This window comes from Amblyomma maculatum, chromosome 1 (genome assembly GCF_055883805.1).
Source record: "Amblyomma maculatum isolate TAMU_Amacu chromosome 1, ASM5588380v1, whole genome shotgun sequence".
NCBI classification, from domain to species: domain Eukaryota; kingdom Metazoa; phylum Arthropoda; class Arachnida; order Ixodida; family Ixodidae; genus Amblyomma; species Amblyomma maculatum.
Window position 1 is genome coordinate 154,935,391 of NC_139344.1, and position 19,166 is coordinate 154,954,556.

The window sequence follows — 19,166 nt, forward strand, 5'->3', positions numbered from 1 at the left end:
TACTATTCCTCACTCTCAACCTTGCTTGGAGGTCATTAATCACATGCTGTAAAAAATGTGCTGCAAAAGTTCTGCCGGTGAAAGTAATATGAGGTGTAATTACAGTATGAGAACGGTTTCCTATTTCAAAAAATTTTTGCTCTTTCATATGGCTCTATAATAAAGAGTATAGTCACTTCTATCTTTGGCTATTTTCTAGTGCCCATAGCAAAGCTCTGCTAAGCGTTGATACCTTGCTTTCAATTGATGTTTTCATTATGAAGAAACGCAAGACAAGTTGACTTTATGCCTGGCTTTTCGTACTTGACTCATTTACCTTGAACACATTGCATATAGTGCAGAATTGTTATGCATTCCCACATTTATATATGCATTAACAGCTTATGTGCCGACTGGAAACATCTGAATGTACACTGTCTATAGTTTTCCTGTCCAACCAGAACCCAAGCACAAAGTACAGAACAGCAAAATAGTTACAGGCTCTTCCCAGCTTTGATTGGAAGAAATGATGGTTTCGTATTCTGAAGTTTCTGGAGGTTTCAAGAGCTGCCATTAAAACAAAGCTTTTGTTTTAGTACTTCCCTTTTTTGATTGACATAATGCAGCAATCCGTATTGGGCAATCAAGCATGGGAATTTCAAACATGGAGAGCTTCCACAGTTGTATGTGAATGGTGTAAAACGTCCCACATACTATGCTTGATTAATTTATTTTATGAGTGAGGTTTTCTCACATGCACTGCAGCCTCGGCAAGTGGATATGTCTGACTACCAGAATAGCTACATTACTAGCCGACCCAGGCCTTCAAGAAGCATTAGTAGAGGTTTTTGGCTGTATAGTTTTGGCTACATACATGTTGGGGCATGCAGAATGAATATAGCAGTGCTAAATATGGAACTCATGCATCATGCAGTTGCATCTTCGTAATTCAAGTAAAAATCAAATGCTAGAGAGATTTTTATTTATTTCGTGGTCCTCCTAATGTTTTCATTAATTGACAGTATGATGTTAACCCTTTACTGCACGATTTTTCATTTTATAATAATATTAATTCAGGACATGCAGCGAGCCATGCAAATCACTATATGCACATTGAAATTTGATTCACTGGTTATGTACATTTTTTATTGGCACAAAAATGGTATGTTGCATATTTGCAACAATGTGCACAATGACAGCACCTTACAAAGTTGAACACCGTGCTTGATGACAATGAAATACAAATAACGACTACTGAATCAAACACAATAAAACCGTCATTTTGACGTGTGGTACAAGAGAAAGCAATTGCTCTTGTTTGTAGAGCAGAGGTGGGTGCCACACTTGGCACAGTAGCTCATACAGATACCGGTGCACTTTGGAAATTTGCAGCGCTGCCTCTTTTGGCTCCAAAGAACCCAGTGACCCACCTGAAAGAATACAAGGAATTTTTACCATTGAAACAATGCAGGATTGTTTACAAATTATACCTCATCTAGCCGAACATCCTGCGTAGGAGTGGGTGTCGTTGGGCCCCTCTTCTTCTTTTCCTCAATGGCTTGTTCAATGGATTCGTTGCTTGGTCTTCCCCTTTTCTTCTGCTGTTTTTTCCCTGCCTTGCAGAGTGAAGTAGCCAGATCCATTTTGAATTCTGCCAAGGGACGAATCCTTGTTGCGGGCTCAGAAGGGTTATTTATGGAATTCCTCCTGTACAGTAGCCAAGCATTCACAGTAGTCAAATCGAGAATGTGGAGGAAGATGCGAAAATAATATCTTTTCGACCGCAAATAGGGACGGTAGAGCGAAATAAGGGAGTCCAAAAGATCAACCCCTCCCATGTGCTTGTTATACACCGATATCACAGAGGGGCATGGAATGTCAGTGCGCTCCTTTCTCTGTCGGTCATATCTTGATGCCTTTGAAACAGGCTGGGCTCCAACAAAAGAGGAAAGCAAGGTCACTGCTCTATTGTCTTGCCATCTGACACATGACAGTTCAACACCTCGAACGTCCGCAACCCGCTCCTCAATGTGGCCTCTACCTTTTTTCTTCATCTCCTGTTCCGAAGGCATGCTGACTCCGGGGACACGGTTGACTCGCACAGTGCCAATACAGTGTACACCCTCTTGTTCCAGATATACCTGCAAGCTTGGGCAGTTGAAGTAATTGTCAAAGTAAACCTTGTGATGAATGCCCCTTGGAATCATGCGGCACAATCACACAACAACATTTCCACTAGCCCCACAGTCAGGCTCTCCTGGAATCCTTGGTGCAGCGTTTTCCTTCCCAGTGTAGACTTCCAGTTTGTATGAGAAGCCACTCACACCCGAAAGTACAAATATTTTGTAGCCCCATTTTTTAGGCTTCTTTGGGCAGTACTGCTTGAGGGAGCTTCGGCCTTTGAAAGGTACGATCTGTTCGTCGATCGACAAATGTTCTTCAAGGGGTATCAATGACAGCTGTTTGTTGATAGCATCAACCAGCGGGCGAACTTTTGCTAGCCGATCTCGTCCTGGGTCATCTTTTGGGCCTAGTGTAGCATTGTCGACAAAGTGAATATGATGCTTCAGTTTTTCAAATCGAGCTAGAGGAAAGGTATCAGCTACCTGACTGACCCTGGTCGCTGCACTCCAGTATCATCTTGTGTTTTTCATCTGAATAATTGACATCCACATGGCGGTTCCGATAAACATTTCGATTTCGTCTGTATTTGTGCAAAGTGGCTGGTTCACGTCTTTCTGAAGCGCGAACAAATTACTTTGGTCCGCTATTAGGGACATCAATGAATTTGGGAAGAGAAACTTGAAATACTGCAGTGGTGTTGAAAGATCAGTAAGTTCTTCTGGAAGTTCACTTATTCCAGCGAATTTGACTTCCTGTGGATCTCTCATCAAGTTCGCTTTCCTCCAAATGACTCGATCATTAGCTCCACTAGACGGTTTTTGTGCCGTAGAGTTGTGCATCAAATTTGCCTCCTCATCAGAGTGCGCACTTGAATCACTGCCACTGTCAATGAGGCTTCCATGTGGTTGAATATCTGAAGCATGAAAAAATTGAGCCTTTTGTAACGAAATTCGCATGAAAACAGAGCAAATGAATACTTTAATGAATTAAAAAAATTGTATTCTACGAACAAAAATGTTCTCCAAGAAAAGGACTTACATTCAGGGTCATCATCGCTTCCAGAAAGGTCACTGTCTTCGCTTTCTGAAGGAACTGCTCGGCCATAGAAGGTTTTAGGATCCATCGCTTGTTCTGACACCAAAAACAACCAAGGTGCATGTTGTTGCATATATGCAACATACCAACTTCATTGCGTCAGAAACAAAATATTCTAATATACGAACATTTTTTGCCTTGTACAGATTAATAACTATACGTAGTAAAGCCTAAATAATTTCACAACACAGTATCCAGTTCAAAAACGCATATAAAATAGCAAAAACTTACCTTTGTTACTGCACGTGAGCTCGCGAAGCATCAACCGTGTTTGTTTTGCCAGTGATTCCTCTCAAGCATCACAGATGGCAGCACACGATGGCGCGTATTTCAAACCAATGTTGCAGAAATGCAACAACAAGCACAGGGAGATCCAACTCTGACCGCCTTTTGTTTTTAAAGCCATTTATGGACATGTTGCATATATGCAACAATGTGCAGTAAAGGGTTAACCATGATACAGTTCTTTGGTATCCTTCCTCCTACAGGTTTTAGAAAAAAAAAAAAAAACGCGCATATATGTAAACAAATAAGTTGAGCTGCCAAGAGCATGTAGCTTAAAATAGCATTGTGCACGCTTCTAAAGTTTTGAAGCAGTGGTAAGTAAATCTAGATCTTCTGGAAGAATAGCACAACGCACTGTTATAATCGCATGTCACAATTTTAGTTGAGCAACTAAAGCACGGTGTACCGGCCGTGCTTGCAGGCAGCTGCAGTACACCGCAATACAAGAAACCCTAGCTCCTCTGACTCTCTCCGCAGTGCAGCATAAACCGATACAGCTTTGTAAACGCTGCAAAAAAAAGTGCACAATATCCACCTGCTAATTCCTATTCGCAATTGCGCGACAGACCGCTCCTACGTATCGCTATACTGCGATTGTCGGCAGTCTAATTATCCGGCTTCTGCTAGCTAAATACTTCTAAGAATGTATACTCTAGTATATTTACTCTAGTAGCGACTGCATGATAGCATCAACGAAAAACGAACTTTTGTCGAATGAATGATGGATGCTAAGAGAGAGAGAAAAAACTTTATTTGTCAGCGATTGGTATTTGCCTTGGGCTAGCTGCATTCAGCTGCTCCAGGTGGCCGGCAGTCCAAGTCTGTCAGCGACCTCTTGCGCTCTTGCCAAGGCCCGGGACTGGACGTCTGGGTCCCGGCTGGTGAGAACAGCTTCCCAGTGTTCCAGCGAGGGAGATGGTACTAGATCTGCCGGAGGCGGATCCTCCGCGCAGTCCCAGATTATATGGTCCAAGGTGGCAGGCTCGCCGGACAGTTGGCAGTACGGATTTACTATATCGGGAAAGATCTTGGCATAAGTCCAAGGATTTGGCTGCGACCGCGTTTGCAGCCGCCGCCACGTGGTAGCCTGGTCTCGGCTGAGCGAAGCGTGCGGAGGAGGCAGCTGACGCCTTGAGCTCTTTGTAGTAAGTGGTAATGGCCTAGTAGGTATCCAGAGTCTCACTCCGTCTCCGTCGGGCACCCGCGTCAGAGGTCCCCTCACCAGCTCGAATGACAAAACCTCGAGCATATTGGTGAGCGGCCTCGTTCCCCGGGACGCCCGAGTGAGCCGGGACCCATACGAGATCCACTACGTTCCTATCTTTTGGCAACGCACTAAGAATTTTGAATGCAGTGGCGGAGATACGACCCCTGGCGATGTTACGACCACCGTAGCTGCTACCCTGCGGGAGATGCTCACCGCGCTCACAGCGAAAGCCTCCTTTCCTGTAATGTTGTATTTTGCCGCATCGACATACACGGAACTATATCATCCCCTTGATACTTTTTGCCTAACGTCTTCGCCCTGCCCTCCTCCGTCGTTCGTGGCAATCCGCTTGCATGTTCTTGGTGAGTGGTTTGACCCGAATGCGTTCACGCGCCTCTACCGGCAAGATCACCTGGCTTGAAGGGTCCTCGCCCCTTATGCCCAAGCTTCTCAGGATACACATCCCCGCCTCAGTTTGCCTGAACCGTTGCTCTTGCGATGTTAATTGTGTCTCAATTGAGCTCTTCGAGGGTGTTGTGGACCCCTAGTGATAGAAGTCTCGCGGTGTTTCTGGGGAGACCGAGAGCCACTTTGTATGCCTGCCTTATCAGGCAATTCAATTTTTCACTATCGGCCTTTTTGAGGTCCAGGTAGGGGGTTGCATACACGAGCCGACTGAGGACAAAAGCCTGAACGAGCCGACATGCATCGCGCTCTCCCATACCTTGTCGCCTAGTCGCCACGCGCTTAATTAGCCGTATGGTCTGTTGGATCGAGGTCGACAACCTTTCCAGCATTACCTTGTTGCACCTGTTAGATTGTGTAAACATTCCAAGCACCCGTAGCGTTTCTTCTGGTATTTTGATCGTTTCCCTGGATTTCTAGCTGTATCTTGTTCGGCTTTGTTTAGCAAACCCTTCCGTTGTTACGGATCACCAACAGCTCCGACTTCTGTGGGGAGCATTCCAGTCCTGCCCAACGGGCGTGGGCGTCTACGCGACGTCTGCCGCCTCTTGTAGGGCTTCCTCGATTTGCCCGTCTGATCCCTGACTCGTCCAAATCGTGATGTCATCAGCGTATAGGGTGTGTCTAATACCGTGTATAGCGTCAAGCTTTTTAGGGAGCGTGAGCAGCGCAGCGTTGAATAGAAAAGGGGATAACACTGACCCCTGCGGCGTGCCCCTGTTTTCCAACGGTATGCGTTCCGACTTGAGTTTCCCTATGGTAAGCTCCACAGTCCTGTTGGACAAAAAATCTCTTATATAGTCGTAGGTGCGTCGCCCTACGTTTAGTTCCGAGAGGTTGGACAGTATAGCCTCGTGAGAGACGCTATCAAACGCTTTCTTCAAATCCAACCCCAGGATGGCCCGCGTGTCGTGACCGTTTCCTGAGTCTATGATTTCTCTAGAGAGTTGAAGCATCACGTCCTGCGTGGAGAGATGCGGCATGAGGCGATAGGTTTCTACGTAGTTCTGCAAACGCGTGAGAAACACGTGCTCCGGCTTACCCAGGCACGACGTAAGGGAAATAGGTGGAAGGTTTTCGATGTTGAGCTTTTTATCGGGTTTCGGTATAAACGTGGCTCGATCTTGTATGTTTCCATGCCGGCGGAAGGTTCCCCCCTTCCAGCACTTGTTCATCATCATCATCATCATCATCAGCCTGACTATACCCACTGCAGGGCCAAGGCCTCTGCCATATTTCTCCACTTAACCCAGTTTTGTGCTAGCTGCATCCACTTGACCCCTGCGAACTTCTTAACCTCATCCGCCCACCTAACTTTCTGCCGCCCCCTGCTACGCTTTCCTTCCTTTGGAATCCAGTTTGTTACCCTAAGCGACCATCGGTTAACCTCTCTTCGCACTACATGTCCTGTCCATGCCCATTTCATCTTCTTAATTTCCAATGTCAGTAAACTTGAGTTATTTCTCTGACCCACTCTGCACGCTTCCTATCTCTTAATGTTACCCCTACCATTTTCGTTCCATAGCCCTCTGGGTTGTCCTCAACTTAAGTAGAACTCTCTTGGTTAGCCTCCACGTTTCAGCCCCATAGGTGAGTACAGGTAAGATGCAACTGTTATACACGTTCCTCTTTAGCGATACCGGTAAGCTGCTAGTCATAATCTGTGAGTGCTTGCCAAATGCGCTCCATCCCAATCTTATTCTTCTTGTTATTCCTTTTCATGGTCCGGATCTGCAGTTACTACCTGTCCTAAGTATACATATTCGCCTATTACTTCCAGTACTTCGCTACCTAATGTAAACTGCTGTTCTTTTCCGAGGCTGTTGAACAATACCTTAGTCCTCTGTATATTGATTTTCAAGCCTACCTTTCTACTTTTCCTGTCTAGGTCACCAATAATCATTTGCAGTTCATCCCCCGAGTTGCTTAGCAAGGCATCATCAGCAAATCGCAGACTGCTGAGGTATTCTCCATCTACCCTTATCCCTAACAGTGCTAACAGTTCCCATTCCAAGTCTCTGAATACTTCCTCTAAACAAGCTGTGAATAGTACTGGGGAGATTGTGTCTCCTTGCCTAACACCTTTCTTTACGGGAATTTTGTTACTTTCCTTGTGCAGAACTATGGTTGCTGTGCAGCCATTATATATATCTTCCAACACTTTCACGTACGGCTCGTCTACCCCCTGATTTCGCAATGCCTGCATCACCGCCGAGGTTTCAACTGAGTCAAATGCTTTTTCGTAATCAATGAATGCTATGTATAAGGGCTGGTTATATTCAGAGCATTTTTCTATCACCTGATTGATGGTATGGATATGATCGATTGTAGAGTACCGTTTCCGAAAACCTGCTTGATCGTTTGCATGACTGCAGTCTAAGGTTGTCCTGATTCTATTAGCGATTACCTTTGTAAATACCTTATACGTAACAGACAGTAAGCTGATTGGTCTGTAATTTTTAAAGTCATTAGAGTCCCCTTTCTTATCAATGAGGATAATGTTTGCATTCTTCCATTGTTCCGGTACCGTCGATGACACCAGGCACTGCGTATACAGGGTGGTCAGTTTTTCTAAAACTATTTCCCCCGCCCTTCAGCAAATCTGTAGTTATCTGATCCTCTCCAGCTGATTTCCCCCTTTTCATATTTTGCTAATGCTTTCTTGACCTCGTCCTTCGTCGCTGGTGGAACGTCTGACTGTTTTTCTGTACCGCCAATCTCGTTACGGTCCTGACTTCTTTGGCTACTGTAGAGATCTGTATAGATCTGCTCGGCTACTTTGACTATCTTGTCCATATTCGTGATGACGTTGCCCGCCTTTTCCCTTATCGCAGACATCTGGTTTTTGCCTATGCCCAATTTCTTCTTTACTGCTTTAAAGATCCCCAGGAAGGGGTTACCAAGAAGGGTAAACAACGCCATAACACTGATAGTTATTGAACCACCCGTTCTCCCGCAAAAATTTTCGATCTAGCTTCTGCAACACCAGAGATATCGGCGATTAAAAATGACCCTTCCAATTTTCCCCTCAACTCGTACGCCGAAGGGAGCCATAAAAAAACAAAGAATACAAGCAAGTTGAAAGCTCCGCCCAGACATACGTCACTTCGACGAACTTCCGGTTGCCGCGCGCTCGCTCGCTGACGTACTCGCGCCAACCCGTCCTCGCTCGCACACGCCTGAGGAGTTCGCCAGTTCGCGCAGCGACGGTTAGTGTAACCGCGAACCCGTGGTTATCCTATGTTACACGGCGGACCAAACCATGGTTGCATCACTAACCGCGGTTACCGCAAACCGAGCTTGACGACCTCGGTTTGCGTCGTTAACCGAGGTTATGACGGCGTCTGTTGACGGAAGCTACTCGTCGGCGCCCGAGTGCGCGAAACGTACGAGCGGGTCTGCTTCACAAAGTTATTCATTTGCCCACTGTATCACGTTTAAAGATCGATGTATAGATTATGGTGCCGCCCGACGTCTTCGATTACGGCCGACAGCGCAGCGACTGCGTACTGAAGCCTTGTCGTGCCTACAGTATCGTTTGAACGGCTTGTTGCTGAGCAGAACGACAAAAAATACGCGGCCTTAGCTATGAAAGTACACGAGTTTGCAACGCTTGCAGCACGGGATGCCGCGAGCAGGCTGAGGTACGTTACACAATTACCGCGGGGGTGGAACGTGCGAGCGCGGCGAACGCCGGCGCCGTGCGCGTGACCGTCCCTAGTCGTCGCTAGGCCTATTGTTTCGCTTCGAAGCCGCGGCGGTCGACTCTTGGAACATGATCAACGCTGTCGTAAATCGTCTACTTATGAAACTGCCTTATAGTGATTCCTATCCTGCCATAGTAAAATAATTATAGGATTAACTCTGCCGACGCATTAATCGCAGAGCTAGTACGAGCAGATCGGATCAGCCGAAATGCACCAGCGGCAGCTGGCTTGAGCAGAAACTAGCTTGTATCACGGCTATCGCTCTTACCAGCAATTTGCTGCTGGTCAGCGATCCTCACGAGGGCTTCATACTTGATATTCGGCTCAGTATTCCAGACGCCAACAAATTTTAGCACGCTTTATTTCGGACATCGGTGCTAACGATCCGCCGTGTGGTTCGCGAACGGTATGCGGGAGGAGGGGCCACAGCGACGATGTTTACAGCGGTCAAGGAGGTGCTGCCATCGTGCGGTGCTTGACCGTGCTGTTGACGCCTTGTCGGACGACACTCCGATACTCCTGAAACCACGTTATATAAATAAGATATTTGTAAATGCAGCTTCGTTCTGCCGATCCCTGCGTCGCTTCGGTTGTTGCACTTAATGGGCAATGGCCACCTAACCGATAAGGGCGGCGAGCTGTAACAGCCCGCACAGAGTTCGAGCAGCGCACGAGCAGACGACTTCCGCACCTACCGGAAGTGTGTTCGTGACGTCATGGTTGCAGTGACCGCAGCGAATGGCAGCTTCTAGCAAGCCTTGCCAGTCAACCGACCCGTGACGTCACGGGATTAGGGAATAGTTCCATGCGACACCGCCAAGCGACATTTCCTCTGCCCGCGAATTTCAAAAAACGCTGTTTTTAAAAATTAATAATAAATCGCTGGCTTTGTTACAAGGAGTTATACTTTGCGTTAATGCTCAAAAGGATGTGTTCTACACACTGGACACGTTTATCAGTGGTTTCTTGGGGGCCGTTGCCAAAGGAGTATAGACACGTACATTTTCTGTTCCGGTATTTTTGCTTTAATCGGTCCACAGTGGTCCAAAACAGAGGGACTGCGACCCAAAAAGCCCCAGCACAGATCAATTAATTTATTATCATTGCATTTATCAGGGCCAGTTTCGGTTTCGATCTCCCCGGACACGAGCGCGCGATGACGTCAAAGATACGAGAACGCCACACGAGCGCCCCCTACTGGCAAGGTTGGTGATAGCGTAAACACAAAATCTGATGACGCATTCGGGTCGCGTTTTTCGTCTGCTTGCTGTCGCACGTGCAAGAAAATATCGTCGTTGAGCAGCGCTTCAGTGTAGCATAATTAGTACTGCGACGTTGTTTCGCCCAATAGCATGGATGTTACTAACATTGCCGGGCACTTTAATCCCTACCCGCTCGCCTGCGACTCAAGCGACGAAGCAGGAATCAGCAGCAGCCACGAAAGCTTGGTGCGTTGACGCGCAGGAAATGTCAACTGGTAGGAATGTTGAAAAAAGGAACCGTGAAGATGCTGCTTTATCAGTCTGGTTGGCCAACGCTTTGAGCCAAGCTGTTCTAAAAAAAGGTTTTAGTAATGACGCGATCAGCCACCGTAACCCGTAAACTCTCCCGATGGCTCCCGTACTCACGCCTGTTCACGCGATTGGTCCCGACGCGGCAGGCCTGCGTGCCGCCGTCCAAGCCTGTGGCACCATCTGGCGCAGTCAAGGCAATCTGGGTGCGTAAAGCCGTGGCCGCCAACGTGGTGGCCGCCGCGATCGGCTCCCAAGTCATAGCTGCCTCATAGCATCCGCTATCGGTAATCTAGCTATCGCGGATCGCTGTTCATTCGCTTACATAACTATTTGCACAAAGGACTGTCAGTTATGATTAAATTGCGAGGATTATTCGGTCAATACGGAGGTCCTGGCAGAAATAATTACAGTGATACAAGCAAACTTTTTTTTTCCTACAGCTGCTGCCCGGTGCGACGCACCTGATGTCTGCTAGCTCCGCTGCTGAAGGTGTCACGCAAAGCAAGAAAATATTTTACGAAATGAGCTTGCCAGTAAAGCGGCGCTAATCTCCGACGTTTATTACAGCGTCAGCCCGTTCCGAAGCGCCTTTCACTGGCGCTTCGATGTGAAACCAACTAGGGCTAGCGGCGTCAAGGGTAGGCGGGGAGCGGTGCAGTATGTTCCCGGCGCGCCATCGAGAGGCACCGTTGCCGTAAGCCCTGCGCTTGTGCAGGCATGCTGTTGGGGCCTGAGTTTAGCAGGCATTCTCCATACGTACACCGGTGAGGTAATTGTAACATGCACCAACGAGGAAACCATCAAGTAAAGCGAGCAGAAGCATAGTTCTTTCTCAGGGCACGGCCGGAAGCGGCGGCGGCGCTGTTCGAGTCCGGCCATGTGTCGTCACTGCTCTTTGCTTTGCCGACTCCACGTCACAATTGTTTGATGACGTCATGTTGTTTACCTATGTACACGTTTTCGTCACAGAGATGTCGATGCCAATGGGTTTTGAAAAACGAAGTACTTGCCTGGCTTGTTTTTATAATCAAATTAAAATATCTTCGCGGAAACGTGCGAGGTTGGGATTGATTGGGAAGCATCTGTGATGTTATATATGGGCCCAGGTCCGTTCAGGAGCTCTGGGCAGGTAGCAGAGCAGGTTCACAGACACACGGACGCTTTTCTTTTCTTGACCAATTAACGTAACTGGCACAGACATGCATACAGCCTAGCTTATCCCAATAGGATATGTCCCAACACAAAACCGTCCTACTTCTGGTTTGAGACTTCCAGTCGCCCGAGGACTCGGTAGCGCGGCAGGCCACGCTCCGGCGTCTGTATCCGGCGTCTGCTTCACAGTCCGGGGTACTGCGGTGTACCGCGGGGTACCGCGTCACGCCCGGGTACTGCAAAGTGCGGCACCAGTGCGGCAGCACAAGTGCGGCGGCCAGGCACGCTGGAGCGGTTGAGCTGTCTCCGCAAGCTGTTCGCCGGATGGCGAAGCGCTGGGCAGTACCAGACCTCGGACCAGGTGCCCGACAGGTGCTGGCGAGCCGGCCTTGAACGCCAGGCCCAGGACGATGAACTCCGCCGCCAGCGACGCCCAGGAGCGTCCGACCCGTTCGCTTGCCGGAACAAACTCACGCGCACTGGCACGCCCCGCACGCGGCCACACTTCACTTCCTTTCGAGCCACCCGCACACTCGCCACAATCACCATCATCACAGCATTTATGTATAACCAGGAAAGGAATCGTACTCCTTCCGACGCTTCAAAAAATGGTGTCTATACTCCTTTAAAGGGAAGCTGCACCGGTTTTAGAATTTGATGCGCTTCAGAGGGTCGAATCTGCAGGGTTTGTATGTTAAGTATACGAAATATTTTGGCTTTAGCTTTTGAAATAGTGACGTAATCATCGAATAAAGTTGCTACCCCGTTCAGGCTTCTCCGCAGTGCACAGCGCTGGAGGGGGGATGCCAGTAGCAGACGACAGGAGTACGACAGACGGTAGTGACGTCAAGCACGGCGTCTACCTCTCTTCCGCTTCTATTGCCCGAGCAGGCCGTGCATCACCTGTCGCTTGCAGGCTACGTAGTGCAACCTTTTTCTTGTCTCGCGCTTGTTTTCTTCTTGCGAACGTTACCGCAAGCTTTTTCAGTGCATCTTGCACCGTTCTTCGCGAAAAGAACGACCATGCCGTGGTTCTGCGCAGCCTATGGTTGCACGAACACTGGCGGCCGAGAGGATGTCGCGTTTCATAAATTCCCAAAGGAGCGCAAGCTATCGGCGCTTTGGGTTGCCGCAGTCAAGAGGAAGGATTTCAAGCCAACAAAATCGTCGGTGATCTGCTCAGATCATTTTCGCGACAGTGACTATCACCAAAGCTTGTCGTTGATGCGATCTTTTGGGATACCGATCAAATCTGCGCGATTGAAAACCGGTGCTTTGCCTTCTGTCTTCGCACACAAGAGCACCTCTCCGCCGCCAAGAGCTGCTTTCGCAAAAAGAAGAAAACTCGAGGTAAGAGGTCCAATACATCATATCGCTCTTCTGTTCTGTTTACGTTTTTGTTTTGTGGGGCAGATGGGTGGCCGGGCAGATGAAGGCACAGGTGAAAGTAAAACTATTCAGCATTGGCGCCCGCTGACGCGGCTGGAAAACTGTGAGAGAGTAGGACTTTTTTTTTTTTCAGGATTAGGCTATCGGTGCGATGCGGAAAGAGTCATCACACTGCTGAATCGACGAATGGAAAGGCAGCCCTTATTTGCTCATGAAAAGTTTTGTTCAGGAAAACGAGCAGTTTTGGACCTCTATACGTTTTGCACTTGGCGATCCGATTCTGCTTGACATGCCAAGTATGAACTTTTTAAAATGGAAGTCAGAACTCAGAAACCTATGTCATAAAGGAGAACGCACATCCTAAACTCGCCTCTGCTTTGTTAAATTAAGTTTCTTATGTCATGTTTATATCTTATGGCCAATATCTTATTTCCAGGTTCTTGGAGAGCTCCTGGGAAATTCAACTACCCCAATTAAGAAAAAAAATCGGGGCAGCATGATGTCTGTGGTCGAAGTCGCGGTGTTAAGCGCAGCTAAATGAAGTGTGCTAAACTCGCGACATGGCAGTGCGTGACTGCCGATAGCTGTCCTAGCGTTTCGGTATTTTTACCGGTGTTCCAAATGGGATTACGCGCGCGCAGCAAGGTAGCGGCCTGGCTTCTCGTCGATACCGCGCTCCCGCGTTAATTTGCTAAATCCCGCCAGATTAAAATGTATACGTACTCGAGGTTGCGGGAGCTGAGAGCATGACTTTTGCTGCTCTTGCTGACATATAAATGACTAAATTCACGCAACAAAACTGGGGCGACGGCTCGTCTGGATGAGTTCATTTGTTTACTATCGTCACATCAAGCGCATTGACGTGACACTGCTTCGTTCGAGTCTGGCAGGAAATTTAGGGCACGAGTAATTCAGATATGTTCAATTGAGAGCGGATCACAGGCGCATACAGCAGTGCAGCGCAGCGGTACGTACCAGTGTGAATTTCCCATGCGGGAAAAGGTTAGCGCTGTCTCCTCTCTCGTCATGTCGCCGCTGCCGCCAGTGTCACCTTGTTCCAAAGCCGCCGCTGGTTCGAACAAGTACGGCTCAATATCATATTCCCCTGAACAGCGTGATCGTTGAATCTTCAGCAGCATACATCCACAGAAAAGCACGTGCGTGCATGTACAATCGCTTGGACCACCGCTACCACTGAATGGCACGCCGTCATTGACGTCACGGCGCGCTTGACCAATCACAGGCAAGAGCGCCACTTTCAAAACGCCCCACGGCGTTGGTGCACGTTTTTCTGATTAAAAAGTAGTTTGCGGTCACTTACGACTAAATTTAACGTCGTATTCGTGTTCAGGGGGTCGTAAACTGTATATCTCTATTCCGAACTCTTTCTTTTTAAAAAGTGATGCAGCTGCCCTTAAAGCGCAGCTAAATGAAGTGCGCTAAACTCGCGACATGGCAGCGCGTGACTGCCAATAGCTGTCCTAGCGTTTCGGTATTTTTACCGGTGTTCTAAATGGGATTACGCGCGCGCAGCAAGGTAGCGGCCTGGCTTCTCGTCGATACCGCGCTCCCGCGTTAATTTGCTAAATCCCGCCAGATTAAAATGTATACGTACTCGAGGTTGCGGGAGCTGAGAGCATGACTTTTGCTGCTCTTGCTGACATATAAATGACTAAATTCACGCAACAAAACTGGGGCGACGGCTCGTCTGGATGAGTTCATTTGTTTACTATCGTCACATCAAGCGCATTGACGTGACACTGCTTCGTTCGAGTCTGGCAGGAAATTTAGGGCACGAGTAATTCAGATATGTTCAATTGAGAGCGGATCACAGGCGCATACAGCAGTGCAGCGCAGCGGTACGTACCAGTGTGAATTTCCCATGCGGGAAAAGGTTAGCGCTGTCTCCTCTCTCGTCATGTCGCCGCTGCCGCCAGTGTCACCTTGTTCCAAAGCCGCCGCTGGTTCGAACAAGTACGGCTCAATATCATATTCCCCTGAACAGCGTGATCGTTGAATCTTCAGCAGCATACATCCACAGAAAAGCACGTGCGTGCATGTACAATCGCTTGGACCGCCGCTACCACTGAATGGCACGCCGTCATTGACGTCACGGCGCGCTTGACCAATCACAGGCAAGAGCGCCACTTTCAAAACGCCCCACGGCGTTGGTGCACGTTTTTCTGATTAAAAAGTAGTTTGCGGTCACTTACGACTAAATTTAACGTCGTATTCGTGTTCAGGGGGTCGTAAACTGTATATCTGTATTCCGAACTCTTTCTTTTTAAAAAGTGATGCAGCTGCCCTTAAAGCGCAGCTAAATGAAGTGCGCTAAACTCGCGACATGGCAGCGCGTGACTGCCAATAGCTGTCCTAGCGTTTCGGTATTTTTACCGGTGTTCTAAATGGGATTACGCGCGCGCAGCAAGGTAGCGGCCTGGCTTCTCGTCGATACCGCGCTCCCGCGTTAATTTGCTAAATCCCGCCAGAATAAAATGTATGCGTACTCGAGGTTGCGGGAGCTGAGACCATGACTTTTGCTGCTCTTGCTGACATACAAATGACTAAATTCACGCAACAAAACTGGGGCGACGGCTCGTCTGGATGAGCTCACTTGTTTACAATCGTCACATCAAGCGCACTGATGTGACACTGCTTCGTTCGAGTCAGGCAGGAGATTTAGGGCACGAGTAACGCAGATATGTTCAATTGAGAGCGGATCACAGGCGCATACAGCAGTGCAGCGCAGCGGTACGTACCAGTGTGAATTTCCCATGCGGGAAAAGGTTAGCGCAGTCTCCTCGCTCGTCATGTCGCCGCTGCCGCCTGTGTCACCTTGTTCCGAAGCCGCCGCTGGTTGAACAAGTACGGCTCAATATCATATTCCCCTGAGCAGCGTGATCGTTGCATGTTCAGCGGCATACATCCACGGAAAAGCACGTGCTTGCATGTACAATCGCTTGGACCGCCGCTACCACTCTATGGCACGCCGTCATTGACGTCACGGCGCGCTTGACCAATCAGAGGCAAGAGCGCCACTTTCAAAACGCTCCACGGCGTTGGTGCACGTTTTTCTGATTAAAAAGTAATTTTCGGTCACTTATGACTAAATTTAACGTCGTATTCGTGTTCAGGGGGTCGTAAACTATATATCTGTATTCCGAACTTTTTTTTTAAAAGAAGTGATGCAGCTGCCCTTTAAGGCTTCCGCCGTTCTTTACAGCATGCTCAATTTTCTCCATGTTATACTTCCTTATATCGGCCACCTAGCGCTTATTGATTATTTTTGATATCTCGGCCAACTCAATCTGGTCTGTTGGATTGGAAGCTTTCATACTCGGGCGTTTCTTAATCAAATCTTTCGTCTCCTTAGACAGCTTACCGGTATCCTCTCTAACTATCCTACTGCCTACTTCTAGCGCACATTCAGTAATGATATCTCTGAAATTATTGTTCATTCCCAGTCGAAAAAAAACTACAGAAAAATTTCTGTTGTTATGACAGAATGTCTGTGCGGTTTTTGACTGAAAACCTGTTGTGACAACAGAACTTTCTAAAGTAACATCGGAGCTTTCTTTAGTTACAACAGAAAAGTGCGACAGAACTACAGACAACAGAAAGCTACTACAGAAAAACTACAGAACTACAGAAAAGTACTACAAGTCTACAGGAAAATCTGACGTTTACGACAGAACTACAGAATATTCTGTCGTATTTTTGACATAGTTCTGTAGTTTCTTTCGACTGGGTTGCTTCTAGGGTAATGTCGCCATCCTCGTTTAGAGCTGAATATCTGTTCTGTAGCGAGATCCTAAACTCTTCCGCCCTCCCCCTCACCGCTAATTCGTTGACGGGTTTCTTTCTCACTAATCTGTTGCGTTCCTTCTTCAGATTTAGGCTAATTCGGGACCTCACCATCCTGGGGTCACTGCATCGCACTTTCCCGATTACCTCTACATCTTGCATATTGGGGGGGTTGAACACATTATGAAGTCAATTTGATTTTTAGTCTCCCCGTTAGGACTTTTCCATGTCCATTTCCGGTTCTTCCGTTTGCTCAAGAAGGTATTCATGATTCTTAAGTTATTGCGTTCTGCAAACTCAACTAGTAACTCCCCCCTGCTATTCCTAGAACCAATGTCATAGTGACCCACTGCCTGGTCTCCTGCCTGCTTTTTTCCTACCTTGGCATTAAAGTCGCCCATTAGCACAGTATACTGCGTCTTTACTTTTCGCATTGCCGATTCTACATCTTTGTAGAAGCTTTCAACTGCCTGGTCATCATAACTAGATGTGGGTGCATAGGCCTGTACAACCTTCAGTTCAGCTTATGCAGTCAGTAATGGAAGGTCATCGAACGAGATACAACAAGTTCCCAGAACTGTTCGAGAGGCTTAGGATGAGGAAGGGCGAATACACGATTAAACTGAAGTCAGGCGCAAGCTCGGTATCGGTCAATATATCCCGCAGAGTACCCTTGGCCCTCTTGAACAAGGTGAAAAAGCAGTTGAAAGAAATGGAGAAAGACGGTATCATGAGGAACGTTGAAGAGCCAAATCCCTGGTGTTCGGCCACAGTAGGTATCCCAAAATCAAGTGGCGAAGACAGGATGTATGCCGACCTGACATATATAAACGAGAACATCGAGAGAGAGAAGCTTGTCCTTCCCTCCGTGGAGGAGACTCGGGCGCCTTTCGGCTGCAAAGTTTTTCCCAAAGCTGGACGCGAAAGCCGGATTCTGGCAGGTGAAGCTGGCGGCTCGAAACTCTCAGCTGCTCACATTCATAACTTTTGGGAGATATTGCTGCCGTAGGCTACCTTTTGGCATTTCTTCGGCGCCACAACATTTTCAAAGACGTGTGAACCAAATACTGGAGGGGATACTATGATCTTTGGAGCAGATATCTCAGGACACGACAAGAGGCTAGAAGAGCTCGTGATGCTCAAGGCTGCAGGAATCACGCTTAACGACAATAGTGAGTTTCTGAAAACGTCAGTGAAGTTCTTAGGTCACATTCTGTGTGCGCATGACATTCAACCAGATGCAGATTGGGTGAAAGCAATCGTGCACTTCCGGGGCCCAGTCACAGTTACTGAAGTTTGCCAGTTTATCGGCAAGTCAAATCAAGTCCAACGGTTTATAGCAAACTTCTCAGAGAAGCTGATGCCATCATGAAACTTGGAACTGCTACATAAAGCAGACAAACACATTCAACCAAGGGAAACAAGAGATCAAAGAAGCGACAGTCCTTACACTGTATGACCCCAGAGAGCAGCTTGTCGTATGGCCTTGGTGCAGATTTGTTGCAAAAACGTTAAATAAAGTTGGGCTGAGGACTCCTCCCTGTGGAACTCCCCGACCGACCTGAAAGCGGGTAGTATTTCCTTCAGGCGTAGTCATGTAAACAGAGCGGCCATTGAGATAGCTCACAATCCACAAGTACAGCCGGCCACCAACTCCCACATCGTCAAGTCCATCAAGAATAGCATCATAAAAGACGTTGTCGTAAACTCCCTTTATATAAAAAAAGACAGCAGCTACTAGTCGGCGGTGACGCTTTTCGTGTTCTACGGTCGCCACAAGGTCGATGACGCTGTCAATGGAATAGCGTCCCCGGCGAAATCCAGTCATCATATTCGGATAAAGATCATTACTCTCTAGAAACCACTCAAGTCTTGCCAGCACCATTCGCTCCATAACGTTTCCAAAACAGCTTGCTAGGGCAACTGGCTGGTATGAGGTAAGTTCGAGAGGGGGCTTTCCAGGCTTCGAAAGAGCAACCAGGCGGCTAATCTTCCAGTGTTCAGGAACAGTACTGGAAGCCCATATATTATTGAAATAATTCAGCAGTGCAGTTCTTCAATCCTTGCCTAGGTTTGATAAGGTCGAATAAGTAATCTCGTCAGAACCAGGTGCAGATGAATGCCGACAAGAAGCAAGAGCGGCGTCTAATTCAGCTATTGTAAAGGGCACATCGTATTTATCATTCGGCGAAGGTGGCGCATAAACCTCTGAAATTGATAACTGTGCCTGGTTTTGTGCCCACAAACATTTTACAAAAATCTTCAGCTACGTCAACTTCATTGCGGTGCTGATAGAGGACCAGGGCACGAAAAGGGCGCCTTCCTTTCTTGCGGAGGTGTGCGCAAGCTTCTCGCAATGCCAGACACGCGACAGGGGCTTACGGGGATCTAGTGATGAGCAGAACTGCCTCCAACGTTGTCGTCCTAACTTCTCCAGGTGGCGCA